General features: G+C 37.4%; 1 protein-coding gene across 6 annotated transcripts in view; it reads left to right on the plus strand.

Annotated features, from left to right (window-relative positions):
- Window positions 1–24,602, plus strand: part of Gda (guanine deaminase) — a 92,562-nt gene that overhangs the window by 6,671 nt on the left and 61,289 nt on the right. For 2 of the 6 annotated variants that reach the window (XM_074052041.1, XM_020161413.2), the window contains exon 1: window positions 14,168–15,177. The exons of the other annotated variants lie outside the window; for them this stretch is intronic. The gene's annotated coding sequence lies outside the window, so the exon portion shown is untranslated. Of the gene's footprint in view, window positions 1–14,167; window positions 15,178–24,602 lie in introns of those variants that run through there. 6 annotated transcript variants of the gene reach the window in all.

Consider the following 24,602-nt stretch of genomic DNA (forward strand, 5'->3'; position numbering starts at 1 on the left):
AACACTTAATTTGACTATGGTGGGGTTTAGAGGTGAGGCCTTTGGGAGGTGATTAGGATTAGATAAATTTACTAGGATGAAGACCCTGTCATTGAACGCTGGTGGCTTTGTAAGGAGAGGGAGAGAGACCCAAAGATACACACACACACACACACACACACACACACACACACACACACACACTCATTCGCTCTTGCCACGTGATGCCCTGCACTGACTTAGAACTCTGCCAACAAGAAGACCATTACTAGATGTGGTCCTCGACCTTGATAAATCTCTTTTCTTTGTAACTTACCCAATATGAAGTATTGTTTTATTCGCAGCAGAAAACAGACTAAGATAGAAAGTACGCTGATTCTGAGCTGCTTGCCTTGTCTTCCATTTCACTTGTGTTCGAGCCATTTTTTTTTCTTTTTGTGCTGCTAAAGGTTAAGCCCAGGGCTTCACACATGCTATGCAAGGACTCTACCACTGAGCTACACTCTGGACTCTTCCAGGCATTTCTTAAGAGTCAACTCAAGTACCATCTCCAAAATCTTTTTATCACTTCTCCATACTGAAGTGATCTCTCCTCTTTTTGATGTTTCTTTTATTGTATGTTTTTCTTATAGAGTACTTACATGCATTTGCTGACCATGTACCTTATTTATGTACATCTCCACTCAAATTGATTGTAAGTTCTTATTCATATGACATATGAAAATATCTAACAGGATCTTGAAAATAGTATAGGTGTTCAGTAAATATTTATTAAATGAATGGACACTCTGAAGAATTATAGCAACTGTTTCATAATTTGTCTTAGTCTTTGCTAAGAATATTCCTAAACTCTGTGTACCTTAGAAAGTACAATATTGAATTTAATTTAATGTTATCTCAAGAGTAACTTTTATTGAACAAAATATAGATGTTCAGAAATTGTTCTGTTGATAAATTCCATTCTGCTTTTAAAATGATGTTAGTTTTAAGATTTTGTTTTATGACACCATATAGGAATTGAAGATTACATTCTTAAATTTCACTCCCTATAAATATGTTATAATTTTAACCATTTATTCTACAAATATTGAGTACCTGATACATGCTACATGTTTAATATACTAAAGAACAGGATTCTGTGACCAATGCCTCGGTGTCATTCCAATTGGAGTATAATATGGATTTACCATTTAAGGCTAAATGCTTAGGGTACAGGGTAATATGTCAAAATCCATCAGTGGATACAATGACAAGGAACACAAAGCTCAGAGAAATCAAGTGGCTTTCCCAGTAGAATACAGCTGTGTTACTCAGGTTTTGTTGTTATGACAAATGCCTCAGAGAAACAATTCACAAGGAGGCAGGATTTTTTTTAATTCATAATTTCAGAGTTTCAGCTCCATCACTTTGGACCTGAAGCTAGGCAGAACAACATGGTGGCAGGAGAATATGGAGGAGGGGGTTGCTTACCTCAAGGCAGCCAGGAACTAAAGCAAGACAGGGCTTCCCGGAAGCCAGGGAAAGATATAACTCTTCAAAGACATGGAAAGTTTATTCAAATTTTGAATCCAAATTCATCAACAGAATAAGCCATTGGTTAGGTCAGAACCCTCATGATCTAATCATCTTTGGAAAAGTCCTCACAGACACACCCAGAGGTATGCTTTACTAATATCCTAGGTATCTGTCCATCTAATCAAGCTGACAACCAAGATTAGCTGAAAAGGAATTCAGTTGGGATTTTCTAATTCGAATACAGTTTCTCTCTATGTATCCCAGGCTATCTTCAAATTCTCTCTGTATAGCCAAAGGTAGCCTCAAACTCACAATTCTTTTGCCCAGCCTCCAGAGTGCTAGGATTGCAGGTGTACAGCACCACGTCCTGCTTGGAGTTGGGATTTGAATCCTGTTCCTGTTCAGGATTAGTATCTTTCTGGATCTAATTGAAATACCCTGGTTGCTATTTCAGCTATGAAAGCTAGCAGCTTAGGTTCATTCTTTCATTCTTGCCTCCTTTGTTCCTGTGTCTTTGAGTTCCAGACAGAATATCCATCCTTCTTTCTGCATCCATGTCCAAAATTTCCTTTTCTGTCCTGATATTCACCTGCTAATTCCTTTCCCATTGAAACTGTTCTACCTCTCTCTTAGTCTTTTCTTTCAGTGTTGTTTCAATAAAGCTATTTTTATGCCTCAGTTCCCAGAACCTGTCAAACCTAAGCAAAGTCTAGAGATGTCCTGTAATCCATAGTCTTATCACAACTCCAGGGTTCCCCAAACAATGCAAAAATGGTGACATTAAATTGATCTAATTAATATGCATAAATATGAATTTATAAAACTTTGGAGGGAGTATACACATGTACTTTACAAAAAAATTGGTAAGAGGTGTATCTTTTTTTAATAGATGGATTGAGATACATTCAAAAGAGGTCTCAGATTCTTTTCCTTTTTTAAAAAGCATTTTCTATTAATCTCTACTCTGCCCTCCCCATCACTATCCCCACCCCTATAATTGTTCTAATGCCCACATATGTATTTTTCCAGGAGGGGCAAATGCTTTCATCAGATTTTGAAAAAGTAGCTTAAAAATGCCCAGAATTTTTAAGACTACCTAATCTTTAGCCTCAAGTACGATTATTTCATATGTACAACATTCCTATGAAGGCTTTATTTAAATAAACTTTCAGCGATCAAAGTGCTAGAAATGCATTGATCTACTCAATTGGGTGATAATAATGTCATTTCAAAATTTTTTCCACTGTTTAAGAGAACATTTATGAGTTCTACCCACTACAATTACTGGAAAGTCTGATGTCATTCATCACTGAACTTCAAAGATAAGTCTTTCCACCTGTACAAGGATTCCTGGAGAATTTTATAAACTAGGTATTCATTAATTCCCAGATAGTGACCCAGGGTTTATTATGTCCCAGATTCTGTTCTTGTTCTGGAGCTACGATATTAACAAGACGAAGCAGCTACCACTATAGAGCTTTTCAATTTTGAACAATGATCTCCAGATATCTGGTTCTTAAATGAGGACAACCTCCAAGTCCATAGTAGTCACAGGTGCTCTTGTTCCTTGTGGCCACATGATGCTATATGTGGCTTTTGACTCCAGCCATCTGTCTGCCGATACCCTGAATGGACTATATTGCTCCAGCTGAAAAAGGGCCTTCCCGAAGGGTGGCTCAGTGACTACTCCACACCCTGTGCTCAGACCTCATATAGACCTCTGTGGTCACATGTATCTTAGTATTTAGCTTTCCCACTAGAAAACAGAATGATTTTTCATTCTGTCCTGGTACATTTAGGACAGTAAAGACAAAGTACAAGGTAAATCTCAATTGGTCATTCTACTCCCATGGTAACTTTTATAATGTGAGAGTTCTATAGTGTATTAGAGATATAATTTTTGCATGATGCTGGGGCTTGAACTCAGGGCCGACACCTTGAGCCACTCCATGAGTTGAGATAGGGTCTCAAGAGCTATTTGTCTGGGCTGGTTTGGGTCCTCCTGATCTCTGCCTCCTGAGTAGCTAGGATTATAGGCATGTGTCACCGGTGCCTGGCTAAAGATATAATTTAAACAATTTGGCCAATAAAAATATTGGTAGCACTTCTCATACTAAGTCATTGATCATTAAATATTTTAATATGATTAAAAAGTAATTTTGTGTACAAGTTGTCTTCACATGTTGTGTTTGGCTTCTTCCTCATGGCACTGAATTACACTCATAGATTTAAGGTATATCAATGATGATATTGATCATATTAACAGTAATAATACTGAACATTTTTTGGAAGTGCATTACATACTTGACCATATGCTGAATGCTTTGCATGTATTATCTTAGTAGTCTTCATGGTTATTTTCTTTTTCAAAAATTTTTATTAGGATATATTCATTATATGGGAGGATTCATAGTGACAATTCTCATTAGACTTATATTGTACATTATTTACATTGCCCCCATTGTCTCCCCCCTCAACCCTCTCCCCACCCCACCTAAAGCAATTGCAAGAGGTTTCTTAGTTCTGTTTCATGTAGGTATAAGAAGTCCATCTACCATATACCTTAATATACCTTAATCACCTTCCTTCACCCTTCCCCTCCCACTGTATCCCCCCCCCCACACTGTACCTATTTTACAATCCTGGCTTTCATTATTAATATTAAGGTGAAATTGTTTTATTTATATTATAGACAAGGAGATCTTATTTCTATTATAGCTCAAGAGTGTTGATCTTAATTCTGTGATAAATATCTGATGATGTTAATTTGAATGACATTTTTCTCTCCTAAAGCCATTGCTCTTTGTTTGTGAGATAGTCAAACAATAAATTTACAAATAGCTTTCCTTACAAATTGTTAGCAAGGACTTGATTCCTAAGACTAAAGATAGAGTCATCTCTTCTGATGCATTTTCTAACACTGAGCAGTAAATGTAAGCCTCCTTCCAAAGGTCTTCCTTCCTGCATGTCTGACCTTATAGTCTACCTTCCAAAAAGCCTTATCCTTTTCCTTAGTGAAAGCATTGTATAGGTGACATTATCAAAATTAATTATTAGCTCAAAAAGATAAATTGCATTAGTTTCATCTTTCAGTTGAGATCTTTTTTTTCAGACTTTTTGACTGTTGAATTTAGTGTGTCTGCTTGTGAAATGCTTTTGTCTCTCCATGAAGTAGTTCATGCATTATTGCCTGAAACCATTTCCCTATAAATACCTCTCCTGTTCTGTCATGGGTCTGCTCAGGCTGGCATCACAGTGGAACCTGTCACAAATGCTCTTTTTCTTCTCAGCCTGTTATTGGGGCTTAGAAAGTTATTTTGACAGAATGAGCATCCTCAGCAAACCCCACATAAAAACCCAAGTGTGTCAAGCTCAGTTTATTGACAAGCTATTGATTAATGGGTTAAAAAATCTTTGAAGGCTGAAGAAATTACAAGACAATTCTAATTTAAAGTTAAAGTGAGTTCTTGCTGAGCATGGAGGCTCACAGCTGTAATCCCAGCATTCAGGAGGTTGAGGCAGGAGGATCATGAGTTGGAGGCCAGCCTGAACTACATAAAAACAACCTGTCTCAGAAATAAAATAAATGAAAAATGGAGCGCATATATAATGAGATAGGAATTTTGAAGTACTAAGGTTCCCCAGCAGCTTAAATGGAAAGAAAGTGTGTATCTTAAGATCATACACCCATACATATCCACAGTCTTTATAACACACACATACACACACACACACACACACACACACACACACACACGTGTATGTGTTACAGTTTTGGAAGGAGACATTAAGACAAAACCTAAATAATACTTCTTTTGTAGGAAAGGAGAATTGGTTGCGTGGAGAGCAATTTTAACTTTTTGCGTTGTTAGCTTTTTGTTTGCTTGCTATTTATTTATTTATTTATTTATTTTGGTGGTTCTGGGGTTTGAAGTCAGGTCCTCTTGCTTGCTAGGCAGGTGCTTTACCACTTGAGCCATTCTGCCAGCTCCTATTTGCTTGTTTTTGTTTTACCTTTATAATTTAAACCAATGATTTTAAAAACTTGTATTTTCTTTTCTTAATTGTGGTAAAATATATATAACATAAAATTCACCACTGTAAAGCACATGCTTCAGTGTCATTTATTGTATTCATAATTTTGTACAATTATCACCCTTATCACCACTATTTAGTTCTAGGAACTCATTACCTACTAAGTAGTCTTTCCCTGTCTCTTCCCCCTCATCCCACTGGCATCCACTAATATCCTTTCTTTCTATATAGATCTTCCTGTTCTGGATTTTTCAAATAAAAGAACATGTGTGAAACATGGCCTTTTGTGTTCACTAGTACGCATTCAAGGCTCACCTTGTCATGGCATGGATCAGAATTCATTCCTTTTTATGGCTCTCTACCATTTCATTGTTTGGGTATACCACATTTTGTTTATCCATTTATCAAGATGGATTTTTGGGTTGTTTCCATCCTATGGCTACAGTCAACAGTGCTGCTATGAACATTTCATGCACAAGTTTTGAAAATCAGTTCATTTAAAAATGTGTTTTATGACTCTGTGTTACCTAGCATTAGTTAAATGTAGGCCTGGCCTTGCTGACTATTTGCTCAGTCTTATATATTGTTTTGTCTTTGTGTCTTTGTTCATGCTCATTCTTCACTTTACATTCTGCTGAATGAGTGCATCTTTCTTTATTTTTCTTTTGTTTATTTTTTCTTAGTTTTGTTTTTTTCAGATAGGGTCACTATGAAGTACAGGCTGGCCTCAAACTTACTATGTAGCCCAAGGTGGCCTCAAACTTGTGTTCCAAAGGTTAGATCAAAAAGAATTAATCTAGAAGGTAACACACACGCACAGGAAATTAATGTGAGTCAACTCCCTGTATAGCTATCCTTATCTCAACCAGCAAAAACCCTTGTTCCTTCCTATTATGGCTTATACTCTCTCTACAACAAAATTAGAAATAAGGGCAAAATAGTTTCTGCTGGGTATTGAGGGGGTGGGGGGAAGAGGGAGGGGGCGGAGTGGGTGGTAAGGGAGGGGGTGGGGGCAGGGGGTAGAAATGACCCAAGCTTTGTATGCACATATGAATAATAAAAGAAAAAAAAACTTGTGTTCCTCCTTTCTTTCCTGCCTGTGTGTTGAGATGACAGGTGTACACCATCATAGCAGGCATGAAATACCTTTAAAGACTCAATTTAAGTGTCATCTCAATGAGGTCATTGCTGACACCACTCTTGCCATTTTTTTCATAGGCTGACCCCTGGCATCTTTGTACTCCATTTTCTGTTCAGCAGTTCTTTATGGCTCCTGTCTGATCTCATGAATCTCCTCTGTAACCTGACCTTGAAGACAGTTCTTTGACTTTGTCACCCTGTAGTCACAACATTAGCAGTTGGTAGGCATTCAGATGAATATTTGTTGATGAATGATGCTTGGATTTTTTTCACCACAGGTTAACCAGGTTGGAAAAGTTCACTGGCTAAAAATATCTTCCAAATAACCAGTGTTTGAATTTGAACTCTGGGCTTTTTAAGTTTAGATGCTTGGCCACTGTGAACTGTAATTGTTTTCATGTCCCAGTAAATAATTAAGAACTCTATCAGAATAAATTTAATTATAACTCTGAGACCTCAGAAAGTTCTCAAATGCCTTTAACTTGGCCATGTAAAGGTCTGGAAGAATGTAAATTATAAAGGCTTGTTTACTCCTTTAGTTTTGTATTGTGGCAAAGGGTTTGCATCTTCATAAAATGGTAATTTACTTGGAATGTTGATTGTAAATTACCACTTACAATTTACAGTCCTGGAACATGGTACACTCTTTATAAGCAGTAGCTCTTATTATCTATTTCTTGTTCTTCACAGTACTTAACACAGACCTTTTGCATAAAACTGGCACTCAATCAATGCTTTTGAATGAAAGAATAAATAGAGTGATTATGCTCCGTACAAAGTAGCTAAGAAATAGTTAATCACCCTTCTCAGCTGGTTGTAGCCAGTGTGCTGCAACCCGGGTAGTAACATTGTTAGTGCCTCCCCTATAGCGGAGCAGATGTTTTTCCCTGTGTTATTTACCCAAAAATTGTTTTCTTTCTGCATGTGTAGTGTTTCATGCAGCCCTTAACCCTGTTTGAAGTACAAAACATGGAAGTCATTCTGGGTTCCAGCCTCAGTAGACACATTTATATCTCCTTATGTTCTAGCAGACTCACTGTCTCTGTGGAGTTGTTATGCTTGGAGCGCTTAAGGGCTGATAATAGCTGATTCAAGGTGCTAGAATAAAATGGTGGAAGTAGAAATTAACTAAGCAGAGAGAGATGGGAAAAGGCCTGTGTGAAGACCCAAAGGGAGCAGGAACCAGGAAATGTGTGGTGAAGAGTGGAGAAGCAGAAAGTGAAGGTAGTAGATGAAGCTTGAGAGATAAGTGATAATTACATTGACTTTCCTTATAGATCTTTCCCTTTATTGCAAAGGCAATGGAAAGCCATTGAGAAGGATAGTAGGTCAGATTTCCTCTTTGTAAAATATATTAAAAATAATTATGGAGAGATTAAGAGATTGGAGCAGTCAAGAGTAGTTGCTGTAGGAAATGAGTTAGAAGGTGATTGCAGCGGATCACAAAAGAGATGGGTAGGTGGTGATAGAGATGAGGAGTAGTGAGTAGGTATGTGTTCCATGGGATTTGGTGACAAATAGGTATGGAGAAAGAGAGAGAAACCTTCCCTGGTTCTGGACTTGTACAACCAAATGGATGTGGTGGCTGTTTCTGAGCTAGGAAACAGAAGGGCAGCTCCAGAGCTCAGAAGTAGTCAAACTGAGTTGAAGTGCCTTTGTGGCATCCATATGGTGAGCTTATTGAACATGTATAATCTCGCTGTCATGGGGATTAGAGGAGATATCTGAGCTGGAGTAAGGACTGAGAAGAGGAACTTGATTAACTCTTGCAGTTGGGTTTGTAGTAAAAAATGAACAGAATAACAAGGGCAACCTGAAGGCCAGAGGAAGATTATAGGAAGAAATTATTACGGCAGGGAAGGGGTGGTGATCTCTACAAAATGGAGAGAATAGAATTAGCTGCTGCCCTTTAATAACCTTTTTTCACTTTATCTCAGAAGGAGAATTTTGCATCTCAGCGTCACTGAAAGTATCGATAAGTGGTATTTTTGTTTTAAAGTACAGGATGAGAACGCCACTAGTGAAGCTTCGTTTTTATTAAGGTTAAATAGATAGGCAGTTTTTCTATAAAACAAAGGTTGTTTTGAAATTAAAATAAGCCCATAAAATCAGGTAAGAAAATAGACGTAGATGTTTCCACAATTCAAAAATACAGTTGGTCTTTGTGAAGCATTTGTGAATTTCTTCCCTCTCAGAGAGAACTGAGAAAATCCGCCCTGCTCCTTCCTCACATCCCTACTGAGTGAATGACTGTACAAAGATGATTTAATCCAGCTGAGAAAAACAACACATCAATGACTCACATTAAGAAGAAAACCCACAACCTTTATATGTATGAATGGAGGTTTATACAGTCATTCTCCACCCCCCCACTCTGTTCAGACAGGAGGGAGGAAAATAAGACTTATGCTGGATTTATGACAATTGACATTAGAATAAGGAAAACTATCTCCATAATCTAGACATGAGTGGATGCAGATAGAGAGAGCAAGAAGACAGGGAGAGGACATCAAGTGGAAAGGAACAGATGCAACAATTGTGACAATACAAATATTTATGCATCAATTTACAGTTTTCATGTCTTTGAACTTCCCATCTTTTTTGTTCATACCCTTAATATCTTTACTCATAGTTCTCCTTTATATACACCTTACATATTACCCCCCAAAAAGTCAGTATTATTTCCCCGCCACTGGATTTTTAGAAATCAGTCCATAATGCCAATTTGGCCATTAGAAACATGTCACCATGTATTTTCTCAATTTCTTATATGCAGATAAATTTCATTTCTTATGCCTGAAAGTAAACTCTTAAAATGATTTCTTGCCTTTTTTTTTTCTTTTTTGACAGTGCTAATGTTTGAACTCAGGGCCTTATGCTTGCTGAAAGAGTAAAGATGTACTCCTGTCAAGAGGTTTCTTTTTAGTAGCATTGCTATGGATTGTAAGTCCCATAAGAGCAGGAAGTACATATGGATTACATGATGGCACAGTGCTGGGGCACATCACCTGAGAGATGTGGGATGACTAAGTAAGAGACTGATTTTTGGTAATAAAGATAAAAAATTGTATAGCACTGCTATAATTTGGACAAATGGCCCCCAAAGACCCAAGTGTTAAAGGCTTGGTCTTCAGTCTGTCATGGTGCTTTTGGGAGATGGTGGAATGTTTAGGAAGAGGGGCCTAATGGGAAGAAGTTAAGATTTTGGGGGCATGCTCTTGAAGGGGATACTGTAACACAGCTCCTCCTCCCTATCTCTGCTTCCTGGCCACCATGAGATGATCAACCTTTTCTACTATGCTTCCCTGCCATATGTGCTGTGCTGCTACAGGCCCAAAGCAACAAAGCCAAATGACCAGGGACAAAAACTTCTGAAACCATGGCCAAAATAAATCTCTCCTTCTTATGAGTTGATTATTTCGGGTATTCTGTCACAGCAATGGAAAACTATCTGACCCATATACTTATCATGTGGCTGGCACTGGTGAAAGTCTTTTTAATTTATCTCACTTCGTCATTAACAAGTTCTTTAACTCATTTTATTGTTGCAGGACTCCCATGAATCAAGTACTGTTTATTTCCATCTTTCAGATAAGGAAACTAAGTCACTGACTGTTTCAGTTCCTTGTTCAGGGTCATAAAGGTAGTAGTTGGTGGAGTTAGGATTTAAAGGCACATAGTCTGCTTCTAAAGCCAATATTTATAGCAGTTCTGCTATGGGAGAAATTAAATATTATTCTGACACACAAAATGTTTGGGGAGGGGATACAGGAAAGTCTTAAGATATAGTCCCCAATCTGTGTGTTTTCAACTCCTTTTGACTTTTTATCATGACAAGAAAACGTCTAATGAAATTTCAATTTGACAGAAAATTTTCTAAGATTGATGACCTTTCCAAGGTCATCAATGTGCCAATTCTTAATCTGTTTCTTATTAATTTATTCTTTTTTTCAGTGCAGAACCTTATGCATGCTAGGCCAGTACTCTACTCCTAAGCTATGCCCTCAGCCCCACTTTAGGGCTTTAGAAGCAGTCAAGGTAGGCATGCATTTTTGGAAGTAGGAAAAAGTAAACTAGTATTTTGCTCATGGCTGGCATCTTTATACTGCAGAAGAATTTGCAAAGCCTGTAGCTGGGCTTGTTTTGAGCTTCTTTCATTAGCTCAGGAGTTGTTTGTTGAGCTAAGCAGGCAATTCAATAAAGCTCTCAATATATTGATTATGTGAAACCTAACACCAAGTCTATTTTAGAGCCACTGTGAGAGAACGTAAACAAACAAGGAGTGTGAGTATCAAGTCACATGGGATATTTCTTGTTGGACTCTAACCATATAGGGTGAAAAAAAAATAGGGCTTTAAAAATATGTCCTCCAGCTCTGAGGACAGGTTAGTGTCCCCTTTGTCAGAAATTTCAGGAGGAAATGTTCTCTGTTAATCTGTCTTTAAAATACTCTATTTTAAAATGTGTTCTTTTGGAAATGGAGCCAAGAGCTGGTTTAATTTGGCTGTTCTGAAAGCATGCTCATTATCTAGCACCATTATTTCTTTGCATGTTCTTATCGATTTGGTAAGTAGGCTGTATAAATCAAACTGTGAAGTAAGTTTCTTGGTATGGCTTATTTAAAGAGCTTTCCTGAATCATAGGTACAAAGTCTTTGGAGTTCTGTTGAGCAGAAACAACTTGAATTAACCTTTTACTTTTCTGCTGTCAGTCAACTCCCAATAGATAGAGTCATCTGATAAAAACAGCCTGGTGAAGTCACTCTAGAGTTAGAAATTGTAAAACATTCCAGGAGAACTGGGAATCACTTTGTAATTAGTGTGACAGAGGAAAAACTGAAGCAGAAATGTTTTCACTTTCACCATTGTTATGGTTTCAATCTGGAGTGTTAGGCAGTGGCTTTTATGTTGAAGGCCTGGTTACCAGCCTGTGCTGCTATTTGGAAGTCATAGAACCTTTAGGAGGTCATGCCTGTTGGAAGAGAGTTATATCACTGGTGGTATGCCCTCTAAGGGCTCCTTTTTTTAATCTCTTTGCTTCTTGGCCACCATGAAGTAAGCAGCATTGCTCTGCCACATGCTCCATTACCACAGTGATGTTCTTCCTTAACTCAGGCCCAAAAGCAATGAGGCCAAGTGACCATGGAAGAAACCACTGCAATTGTGAGCCAAAATAAACCTTCTCTCTTTTTAAGTTGATTATTTCAGATATTTTGTCACAGTGACAGAAAGCTGCCTAATGCAACCATAGAGATTAGAGAAAAGTAGTAATTCAAAATGTGACCTCCAACTCAGAGGACAAGAGTCCCCTTGATCAGAACTTCAAGGAGGAGAGGTGTTCCCTGTTATTCTGTACATCTGTGTCCCAGTTACCAACTGGGTTGGAGAGAGACAAATTATAAATTAAACAAGCAGAATTGGACATGAAGAATTTTTTCTTTTTAAAACTGGGGGATAGGACATCAAAAATCATTTTCTGGTTGCCATAAAAACACACTGGAAAGATGGATTAGATGCACAGGGCTGACTAATGAGTGCTGTGTCCATGGATATGCATGGATATGCACTGATGTGCTGTGCTCGTAATTATCCCTGAGCTCTTGAAATCAACATGTGGGGTGGCATCTGGGGATATTTGTACATAGTAATTTAAAGGTAGAATATTAGTTGGCAAAAAATGACCCTCCTGATAGTATGTAAAAGAAAAGTACTGCAAGAAACAAGGAATATTCATAAGTCCAGATTTGTCTTCGTGCATATTAACTAGATTTTTGTGAAGTTGTATGTAAAGGGGATTTTATATGCTAAATAATGTGAAAGAATATATCCATCCACAACTTGGGATAGCTGAGTTATAGAAGAGATTGTAGTTTTCAAAGGATTGTGTGATCCTATGCGTCTATTTTTTCATCTGCAAAATGGGTACAGGGAGTCTTATTACCTCACTATCCACCTCAGAGGGTTCTCTGGTAATCCTTTTGTTTGCATTTATAAATCATTTTCTACCATGAGCAAATCAGCAAGAGCTTCAGGTCAGTAAACATTTGAGTGCTTATTCTTTTCTAGGCCACAATAAGTAACAGGGGTTTCGAAGATGGAGACACACTGTTTCTACACCCATAAGATCTAGTGAGAGCAGTACATAGCACTGGTACCACCCCCCCACCCCCAGGCAGGACCTGTTCCTGAGTGGCTGAAGCAGTAAGAGTGCCTGCCTAGCAAGCACAGGCCTTGAGTTCAAATTCCGGTGCTGCCAAAAATAAATAAATAAATAAATAAAAACTGTCAACAAGGTAAATTATTCTAAGCACACTAAAGAAAAAAAAAGCTTCAAGTATAAGTGTATTTTATTACCATTCCTTCTGCCACTTCTAACCTTTTGGGGATATTCTGAAATCTATATGCTTTAGAATTTCTTTAATGTGGGGTCTCTGTGGTTAAAATTTCTTTCAGCTCTTAAAATCTAAAAACATCTTTATTTTGTCCCTGTTCTTGAAAAATAGTTTTGCTGGATAAAGAATTATATGATAACAATTATTTTTCTCTTAGATATTTGAAAATATTTGTCACTTGTATTCTGATATCTATTGTTGCTTTGGAGCAGTCTGATATCAGGCTAAATGGTTGTCTTTGATAGGAATTGATTTATCTAGGTTCATTTCATTTTTCCATTCTGCTGAATATAGATTTTTCTTCCCACATTCATGGGTTGAGGTGCTATATCAATTCTAGAAAACTCCTTGCTCCTTGTTCATTCTCTCTCCAGTGACTCTCTGATATACCATCTGTCATTCCTTTCATGGTTCCTCTCACCCTTCTAGACTCTAATCAGCCCTAAATCCTAGAGTTCTACCACCAGTCTTTCTCCCTCACTTTTTCTTCGCCAGATATGTCAGCCTCTCATTTGTAGTTCACCTTCATCACAGCACAGGTAAATTCTATCTTTGTCTCTAGACACAGCTACCCTCAAGAGCTGCAGTCCTGTGTCCATACCTGCTGTTGGATAGCTTTGTCTGCAGTCTCTGTGCCATTTCTGCTCCATACTTCCAAGCTAACCTCTCCTTTGGTTCTCATTTAGAGATGTACGCGCGTGTGCACACACACACACACACACACACACACACACACACACACTCCCTTTCTAGTTCCCTCCACACCTGGCATATTGTCATGCCACACCTTCCTTAACATTCTGCCCACATGACACCTCTTTTCTTCTGTCTCTGCTCCTCTTCACACTGGCCATTGCCTTTATTCAGATAAGCTATTCAGATGGTCAGTGAAGTGCTCTCCCTGTCCCTAAGCTCTCTGCTCACCTTACTTAAAACCATGCTTCATTATTTTCCTCATGTGACTTCTGTTTAAAAACTTCTAGAGAGAGCCAGGCAACATTGACTCATCCTGCTGTGACAGGATTAGACCAAGGAGGCAAATAGGTGCCAAGCCATCTACTACCCCATAGACCATGTTATAAACATTTTCTTTTATCCTAAAAGAAAGTGAGAAGTGGTTGAAGATTTATGCTTGGGTTAAGAGAGAGATAGGTCAAAGGTTTCCGGATTATGCCCTGAATTGATGTGGTTTTATTCTCTAGGACAGGGAAATCTGGAAAGGAACTAGCTTCAGGATGAAGATTGTGCACCCTGTTTCTGATATGTTGACTTTGAGCTGCTTTGGGAGAAAAGAAATGAGATCAATAAAATGTCAAATATATATGGAGTTTGTGAGAGTAGTCTGGGCTGGACTTCTAAATTTGGGTGAGCAGATGGTATTTAAAGAAATGGTGCCTTTTACAGGCAGGATAGAGGGGCCCAGCCCTTGTCTCATTGCCCTTTTGCAATGGAAAGATGAACCTGTTGAAGACTTCTGTCCTGCTGAAGATAACTTTAAGTTCTTGGGAAGTCTGCTTTAATCTTTAGTACCAGATGAGAATGTGGAGTGAAAAATTAGGCAAGGTGGGAGGAATTAATTTTAGATTCTGCTTCTGCTTTTCATTTTTTATGACAAAATACCATTGGATAATTATTTATTCTTCAAGATAGGAACTACTAGAAATTGTTGTTTGAATCTACTAAAAGGAAGTTATTTAAAAAAAAATATCTGTGAGAGTAGCTTTTTAAGAGTGTGATGAAACCTTAGTGTTCAAGTCAAAATGGATTGTGCTTATTAACTATTACTGCATAACAAATCATCCCAAAATTTAGGGGCTTAAAGCAGCTTCTATGGACTAGGGATTCTAGAGTGGTTTAGCTGATTGACTCAGGCTTAGGATGTCTCATGAGGTCTCAGCCAGGATGACAGTTGCAGTTATAGTCATCTGAAGGTTGACTGGGGCTGAAGGATCCATTTCCCAGGTCTAAGGTCATTCACATGGTTGTAAGCTGATACTAGCTGTTGGCAGGAATCCTTGGTTTCTCTCTGTCAGAGCTTCTCTTAGGACTGCTTGAGTGTCCTTACCACCTAACTGAAGGCTTCTTCCTGAACAATAATCCAAGAATGAGAGAAATAGGTAGGAACTATCTTTTCTTTGAGCCAGCCTTAAAAGTCACATATGGTAGTGGATATCTCATTCTAAGAAAATAAGTTTGGCCCACCTCCAGGGTGGGGGAGGGACCTAGGCTCTGTTTTGAAGGGAGAAGTATCAGAGAATTTGGGGGTATATTTTGGAACCACCACATGGATGTATAGAATCTGAGCTGTGGACAGGCCTCCCCACTCACCCCGGTACTTATTCATTTCTGCTTCAACATCTCTGACAAATGGTCATTCAGTCTCTGCCTGGCACTTCCAACTATGAGGAGTTCACTGTGAGCCAGTGAATTCCATTTTTATCCAGTTTTGTTAGAAGCTTCTTCTCTTTGTGAATTGAAAGCTCTATTGCCTATTCCATTTTCAAAGCTGGTTTGGCTGCTCCAGAATGACACTTTCGTTTTACGGCTGTTCTATTATGTGCAACTACGATAATCTTCTTAACTTCTCTTTTCCCCAAAGTATTGTTAGGTCCATCCAGAATTTTCTTTCATGTTTTATTTTCATGGTTTCCCTGTTATTCTGGTCATCTTCTTTTTAAAACATTCCAATTCAGTTTGTTTCTCCAAAACTGAAAAGAGACTCCTAGTTCTGTACCCAGCAAAGTAGAAAATGACGCAGCAAAGAAGTCCTCATGTTACACAAGAGTGCAGGACTGAGAAACATGACCCTGAAAGTTGAAGTAATGTAAAATAGTATTAATAATCGATGTGACCTGTAAAATTTGCTGTTAAAACATTAAAAACTTTATTTCAGATTTAAGTGCAAAAAAGTGAAACTAGTGTTTGTTTAAACATTTGAAGTACAAAGTACAAAAATTTTTTTTGTAGGAAAAAAAAACACATTCAAGAGTAGTTTGGGCAGCATTCATTACCACCTTCTTGTCATTTAACTTACAATATGGACTGAGTATCTTTTCGTCATTTTGGCAAATTGTCATCCTGCTTTCGTCATTTGGATAACCTTCCAATATTACACCCTTTGCCCTTCAGTGTCTCTGATACAAAGTGGATTTTTTTCCTGGTGTCATTTTTAGAACATCTTCAGTCACCACTAGCCACATTAATCACCTTGATGTTAATAAGTTCACCTTTGCTAAAGCCTTTTTTTTGGTGGCAGTGGTACTATAGTTTGAAGTCAGGGGCCTCATGCTTGCCAGGCAAATGTTTCACCACTTGAGTCAAGCCCCCAGCCTTCTTTGCTTTAGTTATTTTTCATATAGGGTTTCATGCTTTTGTCTGGCTGCTCTTAGACCATGATTTACCTGCCTCTGCCTCCCTGAGTAGCTGGGAATACAGGCATACGTCACCATGCCCAGCCCTTGCCTTTACTAAATTCTTCTGGCAACTGATCTGGAGTCTCTCAGAGAGGAGCATCGGCACCACTGCAGCTGTTTCTTCCATAACGCTATACTAGATTTCAATTTTACTTCCTATGTTATTACTTTTCATTTCTTTGTCACATTTTCATCTCTGTCGACCAATTCAGCCTTTCAATTATCCATTCCTGTAAAATGCCACATGTGTGTTTATTGCTGGAGACAAAGAAGCAACACTGCTACATGCTTTGATGTCTGTGTGTGAACTGAGTAGCAGATGCACAGTGACCAGTCACCACAGACTTTGGGTGAATGCACACGATTGATCACTGATCAGGACGCACATTTTAAATGTAGTGATTTGTGAGCTAGAGAACTGAAAGCCAAGTTTATGCCTGATGCATGTACTCACAATTAGTGTACTATAGTAGCTGATATTTGAACCATGTTATTGGAGGACTGGAATTATTTAACTAAACATGGCAGCAAAAATTATACAGTAGCTTTAAAGTGACAGAGGTCAATATGGGAAGGTGACCGGGAAGTAGTGAAGAGGTCTGGTAGAGGTGAATCAATTCAGGTTGTAATACACTTGTGCATGGAAGCAATGCTAGGAATCTCTCTGTATAGCTATCTTTATCTCAACCAGCAAAAATGCTATGTCTGTCTTACTATTGCTTATGTCTTCTTTTTAACAAAATTGGAGAAAAGGGGAGAACAGGTTCTGCCTGGAAGCGAGGGGGGGTGGGGGGCAGGGGAGAGAAATGGCCCAATGTATGCACATATGAATAAATGAATAAAGAAGAAAAAACTAAACAAATTATGTAAATCAGGACCATGTGAAGGAAGGTCTACCTACATTTCTAGAAATTTAACCTTATTTAGAACTCATTTTTATGGACAGTTATTCTACACTGCTTAGTTCAAGCTCATGGTTCTTGCTCTTACCAATTTTCATCTGTCTTTACCTTGTACATTTTAATTTTGTAAAATTTAAAAGTAGGATTTTAGTGACATTCTTGCTAAAGTTTCATAATGTTTGATTTAGCTTGTGGCTATCTTTTAAAAACTGTGTTGTGCTATCTAGGGAACAAAGTCTCCTTTCCAAATCACTAACCTCTTCACATCTAAGTTCATCAACAAGGACTTGGCATAGGCAGAGTTTGATGATGTTTCTAGAGCTCTAAGAATTCTGCAGGAACAGTTCCCTCACCCTACTCACCATCCCTTAGAGCAGGAATTTATAACCAGGTATGAATTTCTTCAGGGCTGAGCTCATTCAGTTCTGCCTTTTTTGAGCTCATCCAACACAGTGATCAGGTTGGTGACATCAGGAGGCATTTTGAAATTGTACATCATGTTAGCAGTTGTATCCAGAAATACCACTCTTGTTTCCTTGTCAAAATGAACACTACGGATAGTATCTTAAGTTTATAGAGAATATTTAGTCCATGAAGTGTTTGATATATTTCAGTTAAAAACAGGTGTGTTTATAGTCAAAGGAGACATGAGAGATGTTATTATTGTATTTTAACGAACAGTAAATCATGGAGGTTAAGGGATTTGCCTTTGTTCACTGAGCTAGTAAATCATAGCATCTTGATGTGGCGGTAAGTCTACTTTACCTCCTCAAACTATCTCAGATGAAATGCCTAGAGGAAAGGAAATGTGAGTTTCTGCAGTGTTTCTCTTTTGATCATTTATTAGAATAGACTAGACTTCCCCTCCTATAGGGCCTGTATTTGTTTACTGGGACTGCTGTAGCTAAGTACCACAAACAAGGTGGCTTTAATAACAGAAACATTGTCTCACAGTTCTGAAGTCAGGAAGTCCAAGATCAAGGCATCAGCAGTAGGACTGGTTCTCTCTGAGGATTGCAAGGAACGAATTTGTTCCAGGCCTCTCTCCTTATTTGTAGATGGCTAGTTTCTCCTAAGTCCCTTCACATCATCTTCCCTCTCTCTCTGTGTCTCTGTCTCTGAAAGGACACCAGCCATATTGGATTAGGGCCTACCCTAATGACCTCATTTTAACTTGATTACCTCTGTAAAGAACTTATCTTTAAACAAGGTGCCATTCTGAATTATTGAGGGTTAGAACTTCAATATTCAATATATGAATTTGAGAGGGAACACAATTCAACCCATAATGGTTCTTTAAGCAAATTTCATGTTTTTTCTTAATGACCAAAGGGATAGGCTTGTCTAGGGTGTACTTTTGTGCGTACCTGATTTTTTTCTTATCAATATCATTGTGTCTTATGCAGTCTGTTGAGATAAACTTTGTGGTCATTTGATGTCACCTTTTAGTTTTTAAAAGACAGACAGAATCTGTTTTCTAAATTCATTCTCAATTGCCCACTTGCTGAATATAGTCTCTGAAGATGTCTTTTATGAAGCAGCTGCTGAAATTATTCACTTGTTTAATGTTTCAGGATTCAAATGTGCCATTTAATTCTGGGCCTGAGATTTGTGGTGAATTTCACTCAGTACTTGGTGCTAATTTTATACCCATCTAAGTAGTTTCCTTCTTCCACAGTTGATTAAAGCAAGGAATTCTGAATTTAGGTTACAAAAATCAGGCAGTAACATTTGTATACCAAAACAGTTCGCAAGCTAGGAAGTACATCTCAAGTGTAATTTAGCATATTAGTGACTGATGATAAAACCAAGGGACAGATCATTGACTTGATTTTATATTTCTGGTGCTAGGGTTCTGTAAATGTTAATCTCTGTCATTCCGCTCCTGCCATGCTTCCACCTCACCTGTGGTTTTACTTCTTGGTCATTTGGGTATTCCATAGTTGACCAATGTGTGGATTTCATATGGCACGAATTTTGGTGTTTTTAAAGAAAGTAGAATTTTTCAAGGCTAGGCATGGTGTCTACACCTGTAATCCCAGCTACTTGGGAGGTGGAGGTAGGAGGATTACAGGTTGAGGCCAGCCCAGACATAGACAGCCCTATCTCAAAGGATATCTTGGGTGCAGTGGGACAGTTATACTGAGGAGTAGGTATGAGGAGCCCAGTCTGAGTTAGAAGAATCCTGGTCTGAGGCCAGCCCTAGCAAAAAAATGTTCTCACATTTTTAAAAAAAAATCCAAAAAACCAAAACTGGATTGGAAGTGTGGCTCATGTGGTAGAGCACTTGCCTAGCAAGAGTGAAATCCTGAGTCAAAACCCTAGTATCTCAGTATTATTTAAGAAAAAAGCTTTTTTTCCTAATTAGTAGGGAATTTGTTTTTGCTCATATGTTTTTCTTGTGATCTTGGTACATTTTGCTTATCTTTTTTTTTTTTAAAGTAGTGATTCTTCTTTTTAATTAGCTCATTGAGTAGAAGAAAGAAGAGTTCTAATGTCTGTGTAAAGTACAATGACTAAAGACCAAGGAATCATCAGTCATCCTTGAACTCTGATCCTTTTTCCTTTCCTTCCCACCATGATCATGTTTGTTGCATATATTTATGTTTCTAAATAATAAATTATTTAATTTTACAGCTAGCTTTTTATCTTTAAATCATTTAAAAGTCAGAAAAGTTATAAGAATAGTAAAAATAATTCATATAGCCTTCACTATGATTCCCTAGTGCTAACAGTTTATAAAATTTATTTCATAATTCTTCCCCACTCTTTCCAGTTATTTATAAACACTCTCTCTCCTCTCTCTCTCTCTCAATCTCTGTCTCCTAACAGTAAATTATAGACCTGCTATTCCCATCCAAATTCTTCAATGTGTACTTTCTAAAACTTAATGACCCTAACTTACATAATCACATACAATCACGTAGATGAAGAAATTAACACAGGTATAATTCTACTTCACAACGCATGGCCCCTTGAAAACTTTTCCCACTGACCCAATAATTCCCTTGACAGCTCTTACCGCCTTCTGGTGCAGAATCTACTCCAGAATCACAAGTTGCATTTACTTATTCTATTTCTTTAGTTGCTTTCCATCTTTAATCTTTCATGGGCAGGAATGTCACAGAAGTCACATTCTTCCCAATGCATCATATTAGGAGGTGTAGCTGTCGATTTATCCCATTGTTGATGATGTTAATTTTGGTCACATGGTTAAACTGGTGTTTGCCATGTTTCTTCATTGTAAAGTTACTATTTTCTCTGTAAAATAAATTTTGTGTGGAGATACTTTAATGATTGTGTAAATATCCTGTTCCTCAACAAAATTTCACCCACTGGTTTTAACATTCATCGATGACATTCATGTGAATCATTTATTGCAATAATGGTTGCCAAATGCTCATTTTTTTCAATTCTTCTATGAATTAGTGTTATAATTTATTTTATCCACCTAGTGAAGAATATCTTGATTGTTTCCCAATATTTTTTTTTCATCTATCAAGAAATGTTTGTTGGGCTGGAGGTGTAGCTCAGCAGTGAAGAGCTTGTTTCATGTGCCTGAGGCCCCATTTGAACCACAGTACTGAAAAAAAAAGTTTGTTTTCCTGAGAAAAATGAGGTTTTGTACATAACCAGAAGCTTGAAACTATTCCAGGAGCATTTGATCAGACCTAACCTTCAAAGAAAAATTGTTTAAAATGTTTACCAATTTAACAATCAACCATAAATAAAGATAAAACCTTGAAGCAATGCTAGTGTAAGCCCCTTATTTGGTTCTCTAGTTATACAACTTTAATTTACTTGCATCTTTTTATGGTCTGTGTCAGAGATCAGCAACTATAGTCTACAAGTCAAACTTGGCCAATGACCTTATTTTACATGGCCCTAGAGCTAACTATAGTTTTTTTGCCTTGTTTTTGAGACAGGGCCTCACTATGCAGCCCAGGCTTGACTCAAACTTGTGATCTTCCAACTCAGCCTCCTGAGTGCTTGGTTTACAGGTGCGTGTCACCATGCTTTATCTAAGTAGAGTTTTGAAATGCTTTTTAAAAAAGTAAAATAAAAGAATAATATTTTGTAACAAGTGAAAAATTATATAAAATGCAAGTTTGGGTTTCGGTAAATAAACTTTTTTTGGTGGCACTGGGACTTGAACTCAGGGCCTCACGCTTGGTAGGCAGGTGCTCTACCACTTGAGCCACTCCACGAGCCCAGTAAGTATTTATTTATTCATTTTGCAGTGTTGAGGATCGAATGCAGGGCCTTGTGCATGGTAGGCAAGCACTCTTCCACTGAGTCACACCCCAGCTTCTTTAAATAAACTCTTGTTGGGATGTAGCCATATTCATTTGCTTACACACAGAATATGGCTGCAGTTGTACTACAGTGATAAATTTGCACAGAGATGATATGGCCTTCCAAACCTAAAATACTTACTCTCTTAGCCCTTCAGAGAAATCTTGTTGATCCTTGATTTATAGTATCAGAGAAGCAGTCATAAAGGACTGGAAGAATCTCTGAAAGAATGTCTATTCCAGCAAACACTCCTATTTTCTATGTTGGGCAACGCCTATCATGTGGCCTGTTCCCTTATTTACAAAATTCTACCTTTAGAGGCTGACAGTTATTTGAAGTCAATCGCACTTCATCTTTATTTTCCATTGATCTGTTTGTCATAAATTGGGCTCCTGTGGTAATTTTCATCTTTATACAAAAGCTTCAAAAATCTTTGAGACCTTTATCTTTTTATCTGATTTTATCTCTTATCACAGTGATTTATGAGTGGATTTTGTGTAATGGGTAAGAGATATACATCATCTTATTTGTTGGATTGCTGAGGCATTCCACAGAGACTCCAAAGCAGTTTACCCTGTTCCATGTCAATAAGTCTCTTGCCCAAATTTGCCATCTGGTATTTGAAGCCTCCATCTTGCAGAGGTTTGTCTCATTAGCTGACAGTCATTACTCATCTGCTTTTGGCTTTTGTATTCCTGACATTCTCATTATTGCTCATTCAAGTAAAAAAGCACTTGGAGTTGTTAGTGTAACAGAAGGGACTCAATTTCCTCATCTGGAAAACAAGGGGTTTGGATGAGAAGGTCCTGGCCAGCTGGAACCATCTATGATTTGATGGTTTTGTGAAACGTGGTTTTTAATGACTTGTGTATGTGCTTGTCAGCCCATCTAACCTATGAAGACGAAGACCCGTGGGTCATGCAAGGCACATATTCTATGCTAAAGAAATAAGTGAATGGCTTCATGAGCCCAGGCAATCTTGGGATGAAAAAGTCATTGCCCCACGAAGAAAAAATCAATCATATTTTGAATTTTGCCATATTTATTTTCCAAAATATTTTTAGAGATTTCTTAACAATAAATATCAAGGCTGACCTATGCTCTGGCTACCGTCTTGAACTGGTTTCCTACCACTCTTTTTTCTAATGCCTGTGCTCATCCCCACTGGCATAACTCGTGTTTTGAAACATGACAGGTACATCCCAATCCCAGGGAAGCTGCTCACTTCCCAACTTCATGCAAATCTGTGCTCCAATATCATCTCTCAGAGTGACCATAATATCCACCTTTTAGTCCATTCATTTATCTCCTTTTATTTTCCATCACAGCACTCCCTATTGCATGCAATATATCTTATATTCACCTATGAATTTATTGTTCCCAGTATCATGAATAATGCTGCACACATATGGGGCTTGCAGGACATATCTGATGAGTGAATACATACATGACAGCAATAAAAATTGATGAAGTATTTGATTTGTGAATTAACGTTCTCCCCAACCCAGGACTTCAGTGATACTTGTTGACACTTGTCTATAACACATCTTGTACCTTTTGTTTTCTATGCCTCTGTTCCTATCCTTAGTTCCTCCTTCTAGCCTTCATTGCCCAGACTCTTCCTTTTTTTTTTTTTTGTGAAACCTTTCATTGACCATACCCCCGTATCTCCATTTGAATCTGTCCCCATCTTATTCTTACCTGTCTCTGTTTGTCATAACTCCCCAGCATAGACTCCATGTGTGGAGACTAGAATTATGTACTTCTGTTTTTATGCTTTATATTTCATACATATTTTATTTCTTTCAAAAATCATTTTTATTTTTAGCATTTTATGAGTGTATATTGATTGTACAAAGGGATTTCATCATGATGTTTCCATACTTGCATATAATTTACTTTGATCATATTCACCCACTGTTACTCTGACACATTTTAAATAGAACTAGCTTTATTGTTTGTACTAGAATAAGAGTTACTGTAAAAATTTTTAACCTAAAATGGTGCAAAGATGAAAGAGGAATTACTTGCAATTTTTCCATAAAGAGATAACCACTGTTAATATTTCGACATACTATCCCTTTGACACACACGTGCACAAACCATTCACACACACACACACACACACACACACACACACACACCTTATTCTTATAAAAATGTAATCATACCATACATGGTATCTAGTAACCTGCATTAAAAAAAACCTCTTAATATTGTATCAAGGAAAAATTTCCATTCAGTAAGTATAAATCTTCACTGTCTGTTTTAATCATTGCACTGTTCAGTTATATTTAATCCCTTACTGATTTTGAGACTGCAGTTTTTTACTATTGCATGTGTATAATGAATACTTTAGGGGTAGATATGGTGAGAAATTTGGAGAGAGCAGATTTTAAATCAGTTGATTAGAAAAGTATTCTTCACACTTCATTTTTTTTTACTAATATGCTCTCTAAAAGTATTTTGAAAAACTTTAAAAGCTTTTAAAAATTTGATATATATAGTTTTGCTAAATTTAAATATGTAAAGCCTATTATTTCTAGCAAATTTAAAATATATGCATGTTAAAATTAAATCATGACACTTTTTAGAAGTGTTTCCAAAGGAATTAAATGTAGTGATTTGATATGCTTTTTGATTTTTTGTTGTAAAAATCATGAACTTGCTCCTAAAAATTTTAATGGTCTAAAATGCTGTATAGTTCATTTCTCTTTTGGAGTTATTAATTCCATTCTACTTTCCTTTCAAAGTTTTTAACTAATGCAATATATTTTTATACTTGAAAGTCTAATTGATAAGCCATTACAATACAGGTATAAATTTAAGCATTTAAAAATCTCCCAGGAACATAAGGAAATTAAAAAATGTATATTACAAATTTTGAAAGGTAATTTATTGTATGTAAAATGAAAGAGCTGGATTTTTCTT

Source organism: Castor canadensis, chromosome 13 (assembly GCF_047511655.1).
Source record: "Castor canadensis chromosome 13, mCasCan1.hap1v2, whole genome shotgun sequence".
Classification (NCBI taxonomy): Eukaryota; Metazoa; Chordata; class Mammalia; order Rodentia; family Castoridae; genus Castor; species Castor canadensis.